This window comes from Dermacentor albipictus, chromosome 8, assembly GCF_038994185.2.
Source record: "Dermacentor albipictus isolate Rhodes 1998 colony chromosome 8, USDA_Dalb.pri_finalv2, whole genome shotgun sequence".
NCBI classification, from domain to species: Eukaryota; Metazoa; Arthropoda; class Arachnida; order Ixodida; family Ixodidae; genus Dermacentor; species Dermacentor albipictus.
In genome coordinates this window covers 130,737,358-130,756,365 of record NC_091828.1, presented here as the reverse complement: position 1 = coordinate 130,756,365, position 19,008 = coordinate 130,737,358, and the positions used below count along the sequence as shown (strand labels likewise).

General features: G+C 46.8%; 2 protein-coding genes across 6 annotated transcripts in view; one reads left to right on the top strand and one right to left on the bottom strand.

Annotated features, from left to right (window-relative positions):
- The window catches only part of LOC135898265 (RNA binding protein fox-1 homolog 3-like), a 571,669-nt gene that overhangs the window by 462,353 nt on the left and 90,308 nt on the right, over window positions 1-19,008 (bottom strand). The window lies entirely within an intron of this gene.
- LOC135898264 (solute carrier family 22 member 7-like) overlaps window positions 6,717-19,008 on the top strand; it is a 46,668-nt gene continuing 34,376 nt past the window's right edge. Inside the window, exon 1 of the mRNA XM_065427112.2 lies at window positions 6,717-6,852. The gene's annotated coding sequence lies outside the window, so the exon portion shown is untranslated. The remainder of the gene's footprint in view (window positions 6,853-19,008) is intronic.

The following is a 19,008-nucleotide window of genomic DNA, read 5'->3' as shown; positions in this document are numbered from 1 at the left end:
TCCCACTGACAACCCGCAGCGGCATTACCTGGCGCGTCGAGCACAATTAATCGTGAACTGAATGCAACGCCAGCGAATGCAACACGAGCACTCGGCTTTCTCGGCTCGGTGTAATTACCCGGTCTTATGCCGATCATCTTTATATGCACAGAGGAACACCAGACAAAAATAAAAAGGAAAATAAAAAAAACAATAAATGCACCACGAGTCGTTTCTTTTTTTTTTTTCTCTCTCTCCTTTTTTTTTTTCGGCTGTTTCTCTGTGCATGCATTCAAAGTGGTTCGTGTTAAACGTTGGTTAGGAGCTCGCACTTATTGTTACTTTCGTTTTGTGTTTTTCGTTATTGTACAAGAATTCTGCGCTAGAGATCTAAAAAGAGTTGCGGAGTACCATCTAGCCCGAGCCAACGCTTCGCTCTGCTTAAGGTTGTGACAGGACGCCTTCAAAGATACAGCGCACGTGACGCGTACCAGTGTGGTGTGGTGTGCGTGTTCGATTACCGGGCTGTATACGGGATAAAAGCTACAGGCCGGCTGTGCGAGACGCTGCTGTGGCGTGCGGATTCATTCTGACCGCTTGGCACGTGACGAACACGGGAAAAGCCGTGGAAGAAGCGCACAGAAAAGCGCACGCGTGACGAGCGCCAGAAAGCATCATCGAATCTGGCATTTTTTAAACACGGGGTACTCACTGAAATTCAGCCGCTGCTGCCAGTATATATAGGCGAACCTGCGACCGGTTTGATATGGCTATGCACATATATATGCACGGCAGAATTGGCTCACTGCATCATTTACAATCATGAGCGCAGCAGCTTGCGTCCCGCGCACTTAATTTGTCTCTTCGTGATCGTAGCAGGGGGCCACATTCACAAAGCTTCACCTTCGCGGGGACTACCTGCCATTGGACGGCCGCCTTCGCTAACGCAGTGTGTCCCGTGTCAGGACTGGCTGGAATTTTCTGTCGCAAGTGTTTCTTGTGAATTCAAAAGAAATCCACAAGTTTCTTGCGTATTCACAAGCGCTTCTTGTGAATACGCGTGCCCGGACGCATGGGAAAGTAAAGCGTGAAATAGACTTCTTTTCTAGTCGTTTAATAAATGATGAGAATCCTGGGAAAGTAGGCCACCGAAGGGCCGGCTATCTCATTCATCAAAAGTAAGCTCCAGCGACTGAGGAATGCGCAAAAGAAGAAGAAAAAATAAAGGCGTATAGAAGAAAAATCGCGGAATAAAACACCGCTTAAGTCAGGCATAGCGTTTTGTGTTATGCGCACAGTGAGCGCGATGTGTCGGCAGCGTGCTAACTTAGTCCAGCCACAGCACTCGTTACAGTCACAACGCCAGAAACGAAAATAAGAACCTGGCACAGAGCGAAGAACAAAGCGTGCCATTACACATAATACCTGCAATGCATCGACAGTGCACGTTCCGCCAAATAAAGCAGAAACGATTGGCGCAAGCTCGCGTGATTGTCAGCTAGGAAAGAAGCAGGTCACAGTCCAAGCAAAATTATGTTTCGAGATCTGTGCTCTTCTTGAAACGCCATTCTATTTCGACTATGGTCCAGTCATTTGCTTGCATTCTAATAATTTTGCCTGACCAAACGGATCCACCAAAATCTCGACATACAAGTTCACATGAGCGCGAACCAAGTCAAACTATAAACGCATTCGCGATCTATCATCTTCCGAACAGAATTGCTAACGACAACTGCCAATAGTTTACTTTCTATAGACAGAACGAGAAGCCAACAAGCAGGCATAACAGTCTGTGCTTGAAGTCTACATAAGATGCACCAGCTGTACAAATTCGTTATACATATAGGTAGGAGTACACCTCGCACCAGCTATACAGCCTCCACCACTTTACCCGAGCACAGCGTACACATCTCCAGCGACCTAGCCTTTCAACAAATACGGGTTTTTGTATAGACCCAAGAAAGGATGCTTTGGGAGCAAGACCAACTAACCAATAAGAAATCACCAGCACTATCTGCAGGACAAGCAAAAAAGGAGCTTAAGGTTCGTTCACGTTGAGCGTGACGGTGACTGCAGCTTTCGCAATTCTGCACTGTTTCTATGAGAAGCGTCCGCGGGAAGCTTTAATTTCGTTTTATTTCCTTCTCCCCGCTCCTCCTCTACGTCCAACGGTGATGTCAATCCTCGTTAGCAGCAACGTGGCCGCGACAACGTGAGGTCCGAGCAGAGTCACGTTCGCTCGTCATCTCTCTTCTCGAACTGCGGCGCGCTCGAGAAAAGCTCGTCACACGGCGACGTCCGCCCGACTCGTGAAATAAGAACGCGCCTCTCTCAGAGGAAGGGAAAAAGAAACATTCAATGAAGAGATGCCGCTCGTCGGAGCCGAATGTTGCCCGAGGGCTTCCGACGTCCGATATGGATCTGGATTCGCCGAAGGGCCACCGTGTCAGATCCGCTCACCCGAAGACAGACATACAGTAAGTAGTATGTGTGAGAGGGCCTTTTGATTGGATCCCATTTGTTCGTATTTTATGCACCTCGAAGCTGGAATGCGCGTCAAACTGCTCAGGAGCAACACGGGAAACAACAAAGAAAAAAAAAAGAAGGAAAGAAAAGAAGGAAGGAAGAACGAAAGAAAAGCAGGCTATGGCGATGGCCAGGCTGTCGGAGGCGACAGAAGACTCGCGGAGGCCACTTCAGAGGGAGTGCTGATCGTCGTTCACGTCGTCATCATCATCGGTGGCAGCAGTCTATGTCAACTGAAAAGGCGACGGCCTCTACCAGCGATCCTAACTTATGTCTTACGTTCATACTACTCGCGCTGGAGGCACGTCACGTATCCCAAACGCTGCCGAGGGGGATAAATGACGCGACTGGACGGAGAGAAGGTACCCGATGCTTCCACTCCACCGAGCCCACCGCACGCTCACTGAGCAGTCCAGTCCTACTATACATTAAGCTACTAGTGACGATTGACAAGCATACTGATAAAGTCCCACTCGCTGAACAAATCACTGCCTAAACAGTGGGGGGCAAAACATCTGCCTCCTACAAATTATGTTTCCATGCGGGAAGGCCATTCGGTTCGCCAACACTTTCCGAATTTATTCAGGAAAGAGAGAGATAGAGTTTCGTGGAAGCTGAACACGTCAGTGCTGCAATATTAAGGGCTTTCTTTTACAGATTAGGTGGTTGAGATGACATGACTATTCAACATGGCGGCACCTGCACGTCGCCGTTCGTCCAACGCAGCGCAGGCTTGGTGCACCAACAGTTCACAGCCTTCTTTGCACTCGTCCGAGCTAGAGGTGGCCCAGGCCTGCAGCGCCGGTTCTACACGGGCAAGACCTGGCACTGAACAATCGGGAACTAGTTCACGAAGTTCAGGGCGAATCGAACGAACCTTGCGTGCTCTATGGTCACGGACGAGGGCGTCACTCTACGTTTCAAACCGTCAGGCAGAGCCCTCGCTGTTCGACGGACTCTGCGACCGTCCGACAAGTAATATCCAAGTGAACATGAAAGCCTTTGGTTCCGGCAACACTGGACAGCTGCTTTGGTTGTGCCCTAAAACGAGGGCGATCAGACTTAAGATCTTGAGAGGCTCAAGTTAGATGTAGCTGAAAACAACACCCGTTGGGTGACGGGCAGTAAGTGTAAGGAAACATTGCTGCAGTTCCCGCACGATGCAGACTTACGAGCTTTTATTTATCTTTCATTTATTTTCCATATGCCTTCCGACAAATACTCCCGAAATGAAAAGAAAGTGCCAGACAGTTCGCCGCGGCTTACCGGATGCAGCAACAGATAAATGTGTAGATCCTCCGTAATGGAACTAGTAGCCGCATCGTGTTTGTGAAAGCGTGTCCCTCCCCCGGACGCAAGCGAGGGAGTGCGCAGACGACGGCGCAAACTCGCACAAACCGAAGCAAAGCTTCCAGGACATTTTAAAAGAATTGCGCACGCCTTAAATACTACGACGAAAAGACAAACCGCGACATGAGCGTAGGCAAAACGTTTCACTACTTTCTGCTGCCTAACTCTGGTGATCACTTCTGTACGCCTCGCAATTTTCACGATGTTGCACGTTTTTACCGAATCCAGAGACGTCTTCCGCTTCCCGGGCACGTGTACCTGCATTCTTCTGCGCGCCGCCTTCGACAACAATTTCAAGACTATAGGAGGAACACGAGGGGAAAGCGCAAGGAACATTGCTGATACACTCCACCTAGGGCGCACATGTCAGCACACGGGACGTAGAGGAAATCCCCTTACCCACTCCGCAGTAAAAAATGCCCGAGGCAGAACGCACGCACGTGTTTTTGAAAAGCGACGTTTGTGTCAGAGCTTCTACTTCAACGATCCCGAAGTCCTCAGGATTTCATTGGAGGCTTTTTATGAAAGAATGACCACCCGTCGCTCTTTCTTTTCAAGAGTGCTGACAGAAGTAGCAGCGGACAGACGCGACGACCAGAAATGGCACGTGCACTTATACAACTTCGTCGGCACTTGCCGGGCGATTGCGAACGAGTTAAAAAGAAAAACGATGGAGTTTCAAATCGCCGGCCCATCCCAGTATCTTGACCAGGCCGTCCCTGCTGATGCGTCAATCGCGAAACGGTTAGGAGAAGCTTCACCCCTTGCTGCCGGTCACAAAGTCACTAACATATCGAACAACACGAAAGCGTGCTGCTGTGCGCTGGTGGCTGAAAACAACACGTTCGCTTCCCAGCCGCCGCGACAATCAAGGGAGCCATCGCGGTCACACCTTCACGCCAGAAGGACTGCAAGGGGCTGAACTTGTGGCGTAAGTGCTGTTTCGGCTATTTGCCTTCGCTAATAATTGCGGGTTTGTGAATAGCAACTTTTGAGACCGAATCGAGCGCGAATCAAATAGTGCCAGAAATGAATCAAATAGTAGTTTCTTTTAGAACGCAATATGTCCGTGCACTATCACAATTGGCTGTCAGCAGTCCTTACGAACCAGTCTATACCATTACTTCTGCAAATACGAGCCCAAACGCGTATTCTTTTCCTTCTTCCTTTCTTGCTTTATATATTTTTTTTTCCTAAGCGTTGGGCTGCGTTGTAGTCTGGTCACCCTGCAACCGCTGGCTTTAGCCATTGAAAGGTTTGCAGAACGCTGCTTCGGCGCGTGAAAGCCTACAATTATTATACGTAACCTCTAGGAGCGAAACGTCACAGAAACAAATGCGAAGCTTTCGAGAATGTCCTTCTTTCTAACAAGCACAAATAAATTAATTCAGCGTTTATACTCAGCATCCTCCTTTCGCGTCCTACAAATGAAGCGAAGCAAGAGTCAAAGGTGATGGATACGAAAACATTTATCACTAATATGAACTCTTGCTCTTTGCAAGAGTGCAAACAAAAACAAGTGACCGTACGACACACAGCGAGCGAATGACTTCTGTCCCGTTTTTCCCCTTGGCCATCAGCGCACTCAACAAGTATTCAACTTCACCCCGTTATATGACGTGCTGAAGAAAGTCATAGCCTTTTCCGACAGCGCGCCACCATCCAAATTGAAATCATCACAAACAGGTACTGCACATGAAGAGCACAAGAGAGCGAAAACTGTACGCGAGCTCGAACGCGGCATTGATTCTCGGCCAACCAGAGTTAGTGCGTGCGCCTACCGATAGATGCCATGGCTGGTACTACATCTTAGCACATCACTCTCATATCGCCTCTCGCAAGCGCGACGCCGACAAGACAAAAGAGCAACCGCGTCGAACAAAAACAAAAAAATGGGTGAGGGGGCGGAGGCAGAAAAACGATACTGAGAGACGGAGATGCTCATTTCCTCATGCCATTTCTTTTAGGCATTTGACAATGAAATATTGAAAGCGTATGCCAAAAGGTAACGTATCAAATAAACAAAACAATCAACGCACTGCACAAACACGCGAGGTAAATGAGCACAAGTTCGCCACTGTGAGCCAATAGTTATCTAACTAGTCGGCGTATGCACATATTTACAGCGCACGGGATGCAGGCACCTGAATGATAGCGACACGAGCACTTCCTCAAAGCAATCAATATAATGACAAAACAGGCGCTAACAAAAGGCACACAATCGTACGTAAATGCGTTTTCTTTTTTTTTCCTGTTGACGAGCTCTCTTATTTCGCCCAGTTGCGCGCCTATTATGGCAAAGGCGCGGGCCCCCAGTTACTTTCGTTGGCCAGTTACGGCCAACGATGGCCTAAACAACGAAACGCACCACGGAAAAGAAAGCTAGGTACACCTGACTATGCAGCATTCCCGTAGCGGTCAGAGAAGCCAGCAGCTATCACATATTGCAACACATCACAAGGTAACGTAGTGGTTATTTATCCTATGTGAGTGGTGAGCCATACGTTCTAGACCGGCTTCACCTATACTCGTGATTTATACTCACGCGGACCTACAGCCTCGTAGCTAAAGTGCTACAGAACGTCTGCATGTTTGCTTCACTATTGTCGAGCACATCAGATGTTCAACGAGGAAACAAAATACGGAAAATCTCGGGTTCTAGAAAGCGCCTCTCAGACGAACCAATCAGCGACGACCGTACGCACCACTTGGAAAGCAGTGCTTGCCACGGCGGTGACCATACTCTAGGGATTAGCAGCATCTCCTCCAGGCTTCGGCGCCGCAGGAGTTGAATTAATGGAGGTTATGGCGCCAACGTTTGTCCGTTTGTAACAACGCTAACAATAACTGTCGAACAGTGCGCGGAGTTTTGATCCGTGCGTTTGTTAACGCGATAGCCGCTGCAAGTGCGCTTACCTCGTCGTGGACGGACATCCTCTTTATCGCAGCATCAATGCCTTCCCAGTCGGAGTTGATGTCCTCAGCGAGGAGAGCGAGGTAAGCCACGTACGTTCGCCGATTCGCGCCATTGTGCGCGCAGCGCATGTGCTGGTTCTCCACGCTCGCTGTCGAACACAGCACCCGCTCGACTAGGACGGTCGGGGACACGAGAACGCGCACCAAGCTCTGGATGAAGGAACTCTTCTTCCATAACGTTTTACGGCCTCTCTTGCAATTGTTTCGCGACTTTGGCACGCCGAGGCCAGTGATCGCTCCACTAGCGATCCAGCGGCAGCCGGTAGAGGCCGGGGCCTAGAGTAACCGCGGGCTGGGGATAGCCTGGGGAACGCGTGGGGGGTGACGACAACTTCGTTGAGCGCATGCTGACTTTTCGGAAGGTCGCTTAGGGGCGCGAAATCCCTTTCCTTTTTCCTGATGCCTGTTCTGGCGACGTACGTGTTCGGGGCCACCCTCATGAAGCAGTTGCTGGAAGCAATGTTTATAAAACGAAATAACAGGCAATCGGTGAAGGACTGACCAATGTGTTTCAAATGTTTGCAGTCATAATGGAGTAAGTAACCAGACACAGTCGGTTTTACCGATTGTCTTGCTTTAGCAAGCTGGCTGCATGTTATTTATTCTGGTGTGTGCCTCAACGAGTGCTTGTTGTGTTATGCTTTCATGTTTCGCGCGTGAGGTTGTTACGAATTGCGTTGAAGACTACAGGGTGTGTGCTGTCGCATCGTTGCGGTGTTTCAAACTCCAGCAGAATACTTTCGACCTTAATCCCTTCGTATATGCATATTTAGACGCGCCCATGAGCTCAGTAATACGATGACCGACTGCACAGTCACGAACGATATTGAGGGGACAGTGAGTTCGTTTTCAAGCAACGATTGCACGTGTTGTGTGGGCTCGAATCTGACACGTTAAATGTAACACGGATGTTTCCGGTGTGTGCGTGCATGCATGCGTGCCACCTGAGCTTGATTATGTACCGGTGGCTTATAATATTCTAACGGCGCGTTGGTACACACGAAGATGAAGGCAAGGAAGACGAGTATAGTGTTTTTGGCCTGGTGGCCTTGCCCCATCCAGTGCTTTAGTGCAGAGCCTTCTGAATAAACGCCTGATGCCTTGTAATATGTCATATAGTATAAAACTAAAGAGGCCTTGCAGAATAAGTGTAAAAAAAAAAAACCTTCACAAATGTCATTCGCGTCAGAGTTATCATCATCATCATCAGATTCTCATACAGATGTCTTCCGAGAATGTTTCGTGTCGGCGAATTTGTCAGGACTAGAGCCCTGCCATGCAGATGTTCTTGCTGAGTTATACCTTTACCTGGCAATTATATCAATTACCTGGCAATCGTAGTTTTCTTTAAAAAGCGAGGCAAAGTGTGCGCACATGCGTAATACGAACGGCTGCATTTATGACGCAGTTTCTTTATAATCTATTTACAGTCATACCGCCGTTTGAGGTCATAAGGGTGAAGTTTACGTAAATATGCACTATCCCATTATTCCCATGCAGGCTAGGCCGCCATGCTACGCTTCCTGTAGTTCCCTCTAGTATTTTTTTTATTGTCAAATCCGCCATATTGTCAGCTATTATTGGCACGCAATGCTGCTGCAGCCTCTCTGATTGATTCAAGATGCCGCCTTTACAGAATTTCACAATATGACGTAATTTGACGCTGTCTGGAATAGCATCCTGGTAGTCGGCAAGATGCGCCTCTTGACGCTCTTGGCCTGCGACATTCAGAGCAAAACCGACGATTTACCCTTTTTTTTTTCTTTTTGATGCGAAAGCGCCAAATGGCCCGTTGAACGAAGAAGCCGGCGTCCGTCGTTTGTAGCAGCGAAACGGCCCGTAAATTCCCGTTAGCTACGACGCCACGTCACGAGCTGTGCTTCGTGACGTGGTTTCGTGACGAAAGAGGCGAGGAGGAAAGCGGAGAGGAGGGTGCAGCGGACCCACAGCGCGGAATGCGGAGGAGGGTATGGCGAAAGCGTGACGAGAAAAGCGTAGTGCGGCGACAACGGCTGCGAGATGGCACCAGGGTGGCGCGCGTCGGGGCTTTAGCGTGTTGTCTGGGAGCTCTGTCGGCGGCTGCTGTAGCCTGCGTAACCCACGCGCTGGCTCTTGCAGTCTCCAGATTCGCGCGGCAGTCGCGCCGTACTTCGCTTCATTTACAACGTGCCGCACGAGATAGATTGTCGTGGCTAGCCAATATATCGCCAAATGAAAACACACATAAAGCTGCGCTCAAATTTCGCTCTAGGGAATATCGTAATCGTCGATGCATTCTTTTTTTATATGCAGGCATTGCCTAGCGAAGGTGGCGGTTTGTAGAGAAGTTCCTTGGCAGAGCGGACATACTTTGCCAGTAGTAACGTGAGTTTCAGAAGACTAATAACAAAAATTCGTTAAACTCTTATTCGTACCTCAGGGGCCCTACTAATTAGATAACAATAATAATAATAATGGGAGTGCATTTTTTAGTGCACACCTATTTTCTTTAAATAATTAAAATCGCACCTAATGCAGGATATTCATAATCGAATTTCAACGCTCAATCCAGGCAGAAACCGGGCGTGCCCCGCTGCTACGTCAGACGTAAACACCTCGTAACAAACAGTGTGACGTTGTTTGAATGATGTCATGTCACGGCACATCGCGGAAGATGCTTGAGAGGCAAGACGCACCGTGTCAGTACCTGCCGCTACTGGCCGCGACGTTCAGTTTAAAACTTCATCGCGCTTTTCGTCACGAGACATGATAGCGGGGCTGCCTTTTCTGAGCTTCCGGCGCGTTTGGTGCCAATATTGCCTGGATTGAGCGTGGAACTTCGATTACGAATATGTCTGTGTGCGATGTTGAAGGAAATAAAAAAAAATGGGGATGTACTAAAATCAGACTGCCTCCAAAATTTAAACAAGAACACCCAAGGCACTCAGAAAAAGAGAATTAATTTTTTGTTAATTAGTCGCTCAAATTCGCGTTAACAGTAGCAAAGTATGTCCGCCTCGCCTAGGAACTCCACTCCATAAACGCGACGTGTTCGCTACGCTCACAGCGTCTTTTATTAAAAAAAAAAAGCTGTATAGTCTTTAAAAACCTTATATCAACTGTTATTTGTGACTTTTGTATTAAAAGACACCGAAATTTAATATAAACCTAAGAAACACATTTAGAGAGAGAGAAGTGATTCTCTCGGGGTGAATAGGCGAGTAGCCATTGTAGGCATGAAGTGGTTGTCGCCGACTCGTTCCAAACGAAGCGCTGTAGGGCACTCGCGAACCCCCTGAAACCTCGCCGGACGCGCGGATCTCGTGCAGTGGTGACACGGCACGAATCAGGCAAGTCAGAGCTGCAAACGAAAGCACACAGAACACAATGCTGCACCTGCGCCCGATCTGGGAATCGAGCTAACGACCTGCTGGCTTGAAGGATGGGAGCATGGCGCTAGGCGGGTCTAGCCTTGCTAAGCAATCGCTCCACCCCGTCGCAACGTCACGCCAAACCTCGCAAAAGTGAACCCCCGCAAGGTGGTGGGTCCTTGAATACTGCCCCGGGATGCGTTCGGGCGACCGTCAGCTGGGTTGACACGACTGGCAATTAGACGCCGATGGCGTAGCCCGCGTGCTCTCTTTATTTTTCGCTCCGCTTTGTGCCTCTCAGTAATGGACCGATGACCCATGCGAATGACCGAGACTCGACAGAGGCAGTCAGCGAGCGATAATTACGGTCACCGCGGACTTCCGCGCTCACGAAAAAGCCCTCCGCCCCGGCATTATTCCGCGCAGGCGTCGCGTTAGGAGCGCTATATATATATATACACCGAAACAAATTAACGACCGAGGAATTTGTCCTCTTGCCATTCATCTCCTTTTCGCTCATGCCAAAGTATCGAGGAGCAAAACGATATTGTCCCGCTAGGCGCACGGTCTTACGATGCAGCACCGCGCAGTGACGCTCCGTCTGCGAATGAAAAGTAATGAAAGATGGCGCCGAACGCGCACGGTTTTTCGTTCATAATGAGATTTATAGCGAATTTCTCATTTCGCGCCGCAATCTCTTCATTGCTTTCTTTATTTATCCCTTCTTTTTTTCTGTACCGTCCTTCGTACTAAATGTCGTTATTAAACCATCCCGGCAAAACGCTCGCCACATTCACCTCTCCCTCTCTTTGGGGGGGGGGGGGGAAGGAACGGAGCTTGCTCTCTAAGCACGCGCGCCAATGTTCACGCTAGCTCGGCGCTGCTGCCGTTCCCGACTGTCCGTGATGCGCACATCCCCAGTGTTCTGGCATGCGCACAATGCGTGCGGAAAGGTGACGCCCTGGGGCTGTGCTACTGAATGATGCGCGCCCAGGAGCATTGTTTTCTGGAAAGTTAATAAAAGCTAGCGGCGCACTCATCACGAAGCCCCCCCGCATCGCTGGCAGCCGTTACGATGGCCTCGCGCTGGAGAAGAAACTGCACTACCGCTCAAATGCTCGAGCCACTCTCCACTAGTCCCGCCCTCGCTTCCGCGCCGCCATCTTGGAACCTCTAACAAATGCACGACTCGGCTCATTAACGAAACGCTGGCGGCCCAGGGAGCTAGATGGGAGAGGGGGGGGGGGGGGTACTTGCTAGCGGGCGCGTATAAAAGGCCCGTGCACAGCGTCGCTGCATGCAGATTGGTGGGCCGGCTCCCAGAATACCCGGCAGCTTGGCCCGTTGCAAACGCGAAAGAAAGGCAGCTTTTGTTAGTTCATCGTGGGCAGAGCTTGCGGCACCCCCTGGTGGGCGCTGCGGTGCGCAAATGGACTGATCGAGTTGAGCTGCGCTCTCGGCCACCCCTGCCACAACCCACTAACGGTACTGCAGCACGCTCCCTCTGCATCCGCCTAGGAAACAACCTGCCTGCATTATTCCTACTGTTTTCCTCCCGGTTAGTGTGGCAAACTAGATTTACTGGAAGCGGCGCGTCTGCCGGCCGGAGTTATATCCCGGCTGCACCCAGTTGCCTACTGCGTTTTCTCGCACTAAGCATCCTCCACGTGGCGGGCTCTGGGTGCCTGCAGCCAGCCGCACAGCCTTTGAGACTATTTTCCTCGTGGGGAAAACAAATGCGGTCGGGGGCGGAAGCTGACAAAGTTCAAAGTGAGTTATGTGCTCCTGACATCCGGGTCGCACGCGTTTCGCCTACCACTGTGCCATGCCACCACTAGCGTGTGGCAACAAAAATTATTTTGGTAGGGGCATATCTGAAAACTACAATAAATGCCTCATCCAGCAGCCTCAGGCCCTCCGGATCAGGAACTCTTTCGCATATGCTGTGAAACAGATGCTACAGTGTAGCATGTATAACTGCAGAACAACAGCTCAGGCATTCATTGGGTGGACAACTGTTGCCTTTTTCTTAAGCCACTGTATAAGTGGTCCTAGTCACAATCAACTAAGAAAATGCCAGTATAATAGGGTTCAGCATATATGAAACCAAGTGCCTTCCTTATACCCTAGTTTTTCTAAGCTATATAGTTATCTGCATGTCATTTCTTGGTTACTTTTCCATTGTTTGTAAATAGCAATTACATCAATAAGGAAGTTGCATGCAGCACCAAAAAACATCCAATATACTTGTTTTCGTGGAGCCTTATATGGAGTTCTTGTTTGCTCAGGCCAGAGAATGGCTGTATCGTTGAACTGATCATACAAAACAGGATATCAACATCCTCCTTTTAGCTAACAGTTTGCTGCTGAAAAGAGCATGCACTGCACTTATAATAAAGTGTTGCATACTGGCAACATTTCAGTGAAGTGTTACCTGCCATGGTGGTGTAGTGGACTTGGCATTAGACTGCCACGGCTGAATGTGCGAGATCAAATCCCAGCCGCAGCAGCTGCATTTCGATGGGGTGAAATGCAAGAATGCCCGTGCAATGGGTGCACATTAAAGAACACCAGGTGGGCAAAATTAAACTGTAGTCCTCCACTACGCCGTGCCTCATAATCATATTGTGATTTCGGCACCCAAAACCCTGGAATAAAATTTTTTTACTGGGGCACTGTTTATTGCTAACTACAATGTGGCGACTTTTGCTCCAAATACTCTGTTAGGCATTTAGCTTATTAGTTGTACAAAATCGGCAAACCATTTATGCAGAACTGCTCTTAGAAACTATTTGAGCAGTGGCAGTTTCTGCCATGCTTTTGTAAAAGTGACTGATGTATCCTAGACCACCTTTTCAGCAGCAGAACAAAGTTCATTTCTCATCAAGCATGCAGTTGGCCATCTGTATACTGAACCCAATGGAATATCTATACACTGACATAAACCATTGCACAGTGTTTCATAATAGTCACAATAAGTCCTTGTGCTAGTCGATAGCAAAACTTTATCCTATGATGTTTGGTTAAATCGTAATTCAAAAGATCACATCAAGCGTTTGAGGTTCTTCGTGTGAACAAAGAGAGCTTTCTTAAGACAGTATTTTGTCCGAGTCAGTTGGGGGATTACTTTTCAACCTGAGTAAGCATCAATCCCTCGCTGATGTGTAAGTAACAAAGCAAGTGCACATAGGGTTGGCATGGCCCAACCCTATGTTCAATTGCTTTGCAAAACAATTATTTGTACTAATTGCTGTTGCAATGCTAAGCACTGGATTATCCAGATTGATATTTGTAAACACACACAGCAGATGTGTCAAACAAATCAGAAGTTATCATTTACCTCTACCACTACATCATTATGTGGACTACAGAAGCTTTTACACTGTTTCTACCCTTTTGTAAAAGCTTATTTGTATTTGATAGTTGAGCATAACATTGCTTTGCATGTTTTATAATCAACAGAATTCAGTAAATAATATGCTGCTTTTTCATGTATCTCTGGCAAGTCACATGTAATTAATTTGTAGTCAATGTAATTAACGTAGTGCAACTACGTGTGGTATCCCACCAGACCCACTGTGTCCATGGAGGGTGCCTTTGTATGTTTAGCTTTGAGGGAGCACAGTTGGCTGTCGATGGCAGATTCTGCTCTAATTAGCAGATGACAAGACTTTGGAAGAGGATCACCTGGAGCACTCTGTTCGATTAAACTCCCCAGGGTGACGAGCACAGTCCCTTGCCAACAGGCACTCCTCATTAGACTGACTCAAGCTAATTGAGGTTCTAAAAGCATTCGGAGCAGATGTCACTGCAGACACAGGAGCATTGTCAGCTAATGAGTGCTCTGTGATTCTGCAGCCTCAATGGGTCCTGAAGGGAGGAGGTGGGCAGTGTCTGCTGCAGGCACCTAAATTACCAAATCTAAGCTGTAGAGTCCTTTGACCATCTGGCATCGTGTTGCTTCTACGAGTGTTCTTTTGTCTGTGGTCAAGCTTCAGCAATGCAACAAATATTTGAATCATTTTTTGTCGATAGTGGCATTCAAATTTGAACGCTGAAATTAACAAATTGAATCAAATGCAAATATATGAACAATGCGAGGTTGAATACTGAATCAAATATTAGCATTTTTCTGTATCTCGGGTGAAAAAAATATGTGAATAAGAATAGCGGCTCAAATGATTTTATTTCCTTTAATACAGACTATTCATAAATCTATTCAACTGAGCTGTATATAATTTGGTAAACTTATAGTTTGTGGTTGACATGCAATGGGCATTTCAAGCAAATGTAGTGGACTGCATGGATTCGTCTTATTTCATGGTTCACCAACTACAGTAGACACCATAACTCTCCAGATTCGTCCATAAACGAATATTAAAATATTTTCTTATGTATGAATTACCCAAATGAAATACTTAAATTAAAAACAAGAGTGCTTGGTTTATATTAGGAATATTCACACACCCTGGCTGCCAAATGGCACAGTGCCTAACTGTTCCAAGTCATAAGAAGCACCACTAGGGTGACTTCTTTGTTCCATGTGCCACATTAACACGCTTCACTAATCAATTCATTGTGTGGGGATGGACAAAGTCTTATGCGTAAGGCTATGAACAGACTAGACAAGAGACTGTGGAATGCATAATCTAGCCCACAGAGACGTTACATGCCTAAAACAAACACACTGTATTTGCAGGAATAACGGCTAGCCATCGGTCATCATGCTAAAATAGACTAAAGGAGGGAATAATGGTGCACCTTAAAGCATTGAGATGGAGAAGAATGTTGATTGTGCTGGTGGTGCAAATTGAATGCAGACGAAAATAGTTGTTTAAGGGAGCACAGTGCTCAATGGCACTTGCAGTTTACTGTAAAAACCCACGTGTAATACGAACCCGCATATAGTATGAGGTGACACTTTTGGGACGCGAAAAAGTTTTATCCGCGTATAATACAAGTTAGGAAAACTCAAGGAACACATTTACTTAAATTGCACTCCGCACATCAATCGCTGTCTTCCTCAGCTGCACTCTCTTCGGATAGTCCCTTGTCCGACATCTCTTCCCAGAGGTACTCGTCCTCTGTGCCATTGAGCACGTTCGAGATGCCACACTTCTTGGATGCGCGACGCACAAGGTCCTCTGGTATACTGGCCCATGCGTCCACAATCCACTTGCATAGCGTGGCTGGCGAAGCCTGCTTCAGCCGCCCGGTCGGCATCACTGCAGGCTCACCTGAGCGCACCCAATCTGCGTAACACTGCTTGACCGGTCCTTGAACAACTTATTCGCACAAACATCTAAAGGCTGCAGCTGAGACATCATCCCACCTGGGATAACAACGAGTTCAGTTCCAGATTCGCGCAACAGCCTCTTCACTGAGTTGGCCAAATGGCAACGAAATGCATCCAGCATGAGGATGGACGGGAACGACAGCAGTGCGCTGGGCCGCCTACACCAGACGGACTTTATCCAGTCGAGCACAAGATTCTCGTTCATCCAGCCTTTCTCATGGCATCTCACGACCACATTTTTTGGCAGCTCCTCACCTTTAGGGACTGTCTTGTACTTGAAGACAACATAGAGCGATGGCTTGCGTCCATCTGCCGTGCACGACAACATAAACTTGTTTAGAGCCCTTTTCGTGCATGGTGAGGGGCGATGGCATGTCCAGATGAGCCGGTGTTTGGTCAGCATTGCCTATTTGCCTTAGCTGGAAGTTCTTGGACTTGCACAGCGAAATAATGTGGCACTAGAAAGCCACAAGCAGTTCTTCGAATGATTCAGGTAGCTTTTGTGAAATCGAAGTTCGGCGGCGTAAGGAAAATCCAGCACGGCACATGTAGCGATAAATCCAGTGCTTACTTGCTTTGAAGGCAGAGCTTGGTAGCCCTTTTTCTCTTGCAAGCTCCTTAGCCTTTGCCTACATAAGCTCCACGCCCACAACTAGATACGCGGCTTGCTGTTGGTGTATGAATTTCATCAGGGCGAGTTCGATTTCCAGGAATGTCCCACTGCAAAAGCTTCTTTGCAATCCGCTGCATGCGAAAAGGGCTTCCTTCTGTCGATGCCACCTGCGAATGCTTCCCTCATTGATGCCAAGCTGCCTCCTGGCCGCACTGTTGCCGATGTCCTGTGCGGCTAAAATAACTCTTCTCTTGAAAGCAGTCGAGTACTGTTTTCGTGGTCCAGACATCTGGTCCTTCAATGCGTAATAAAAAAGATGCACTTCGCAAAGTGTGGTTTGCATGTGTGCTGCCAAGGTGCACACTGAACAATAAAGAAACGATGCTGTAAGCACACAGCAATAACGAAGCCAAGCCATAGCCACGCAGCAATAACGAAGTCAAGTCATAGCCACACAGCAATAACGAAACCAAAACTTCTAGCCCAAATTTCTGACTGAAATTTTTGTTCAGATCCGCATATAGTACAAAGTGAAAATTTGGAACGCTAATTAAGGGTAAAGAACCTCGTATTTTAGGTATGTTCTTTTGGTAATTTTTAAGGAAAAGAATACATAAACTTATTTGGCTGGCTTGTAATATGTCTTCTGCTGCTTTAATTTTAATGGTTATCACTGGAATTTGCCTGCTCCTGTTCTGTGTCCTACCAAAGGTAACATGTCATGCAACAGCTGACATGGGAGCAGTGCACCACATTTATCTTTGAAAGTGGTGAAATGATAAACATGTCGCTGTTAACAGCCCTGGCAGAACAGCCAGTTTTGATGTTGCATACTGTGCCAGTGTGACTGAAGAGCCGCTGCATTACAAGACCACAACTCAATCTACAGGCATTAAGCAGTTTATGTCCAGTACCATATTAACTTATTTCTAATACACACTTGATTTTTCACTGAGAGAAATGAAAAATGCAGTGCCCTCAGTAGTAATGTGCATGCCATATTTCATAATTAGAAAAATGCAAAATGCAGTAACCTGATCGTTCCATCTCCATATTTTCGTGGTATGACAGTGAAATAGCGATTTGTTCTTACTTGGAAAAGTCAAATTTATTGCATCTGGGCTGTATACCAGGGCATTGCTCATCTTCGTTGTTCAAGGTCTGCAGTGATAATAAACTTCCGGCACTTGCATGTGCTTGTAACGTCCACAGTTCGGAAAAGCACGGCCTTCGAGATTGGGATGCAAGATTTGGACACCTCCTATTGTAGTTTTGGTTTTGTACACTGATGCTAGCGTGCATGTCATAATTTAGTGATTCTTTCCAGATGAAAGTGCGCACTAGACTCATCTAAATACAGTATGTGCCATGCCTACACTGCCTTTGCACATTTAGTAAGTATCTGCCGTTTTCTGACCATCTATATATACACATGTGCATCAACATTCAAACTTATTAAATATGCGAATGTTTTATGTCTGTGGATTCTATGAAAATGAGTGCATGCATACACCCTGAAAAGTCTTTTGTGACTTATTGAAGTATTGTAGTTGTTTAGTCAGGCTATGACGCTGCAGTCACAACCAAACATTGTATTATTGTGCCACAAGTGCATCGTGAATAGGAAATAAAGTTTTGTAGTTCCATTATCCACCATATGCAACAGAAGTAGCATATTATGGATAATGAAACTACAGCAGTTGATGCTAAGAGCAGGCAAGCCTATGACGTCAGAAGCTGCAAATGTGTGATTAACCAGGTTACCAAAACATTCATGGGTAAATTGAAAAACTTTGTTTTAATAAAGTTGAGACCACAAAATTCACTTATATTTCAGTTTCACTGTTTGTTGGAGGGAGAACATGATGAGATAAAGAGTTACATTGCAACAATGTGGTGTCTTGGCCCCTTCATTGACTTGTTAAAAAAACATTTGTTTTTATGGGTCTTTCAATTCAAAATGCCCTTGTTATTTCTAAAACTGTGAATCTCACTCATCTTGTTTGTTCCTGTTTCATTGGTTCATATGTTAGTTCCAGCTGCCAAATTTCTTTTCGTATAATGACTGCTCCTTTTCTTTCAATATATTCTTCACTGACACATTACCAAAGGTTCTGCCCACACATTTGAACACAGGAATCTCTTTCTACATATTTTTCATATGCCAAAATGTTTTGTTAAAAAAGGGAATTATGGCTTGAAAGTGTTGTTGTGGCAAGGCAGATGTGTTGTAGTACAGTATACACATACTTGCCAACTCTCCCTAATTTTACGTAATGGTTACAAATTTGACCTTATTTATGATTTTACAAATGCTGTGTCATGATTTACAAAAAATGCCATTTGCGAAAAAGATATGCTTGTTGGTCTCTGAGCCTACCTTTGGAAGTTGGTGAAAGGACGTTACGGGAGTAGCTGCTTCGAGCAAGTTTATTTAGACAAGTTCCTAAAGGAATTGCAGTTGATAACAATGTAATATCTGAAAAAGTCACTGTGATCTAATAACAATGTATTGCTGTTCAGTCTCTCTTATTCTAAATTTGCTGCTGCTTCTGTGCTGCATCCAAAAGTAAATCGTCATTAATAATGTAAGCATGCAACGCACATTGGGTGTGTGGTCAGGACAGACATTAAAAAAAAGTCCATGCTACTCCTCTTCCACCCCTTGTTGCATTTATAGACGTTCGCAGGTATGTACATAGTGACTACACACACATACCCCTTCCCCCAGTACAGAGTATCCAACCAGACATTTCCCCCCCCCCCCCATCTTTAGCTTCCATTTTTCCCTCTTCTTCCTCTACAGTATTCATAGCATAAAGTGTAGTGCGAATAGTCATGTGTATTTTGCGCGTTTATTTGTCAACACCATTTTCATGTACCAGTACCAACCCGCTACTATGTGGAGGCATGAACTA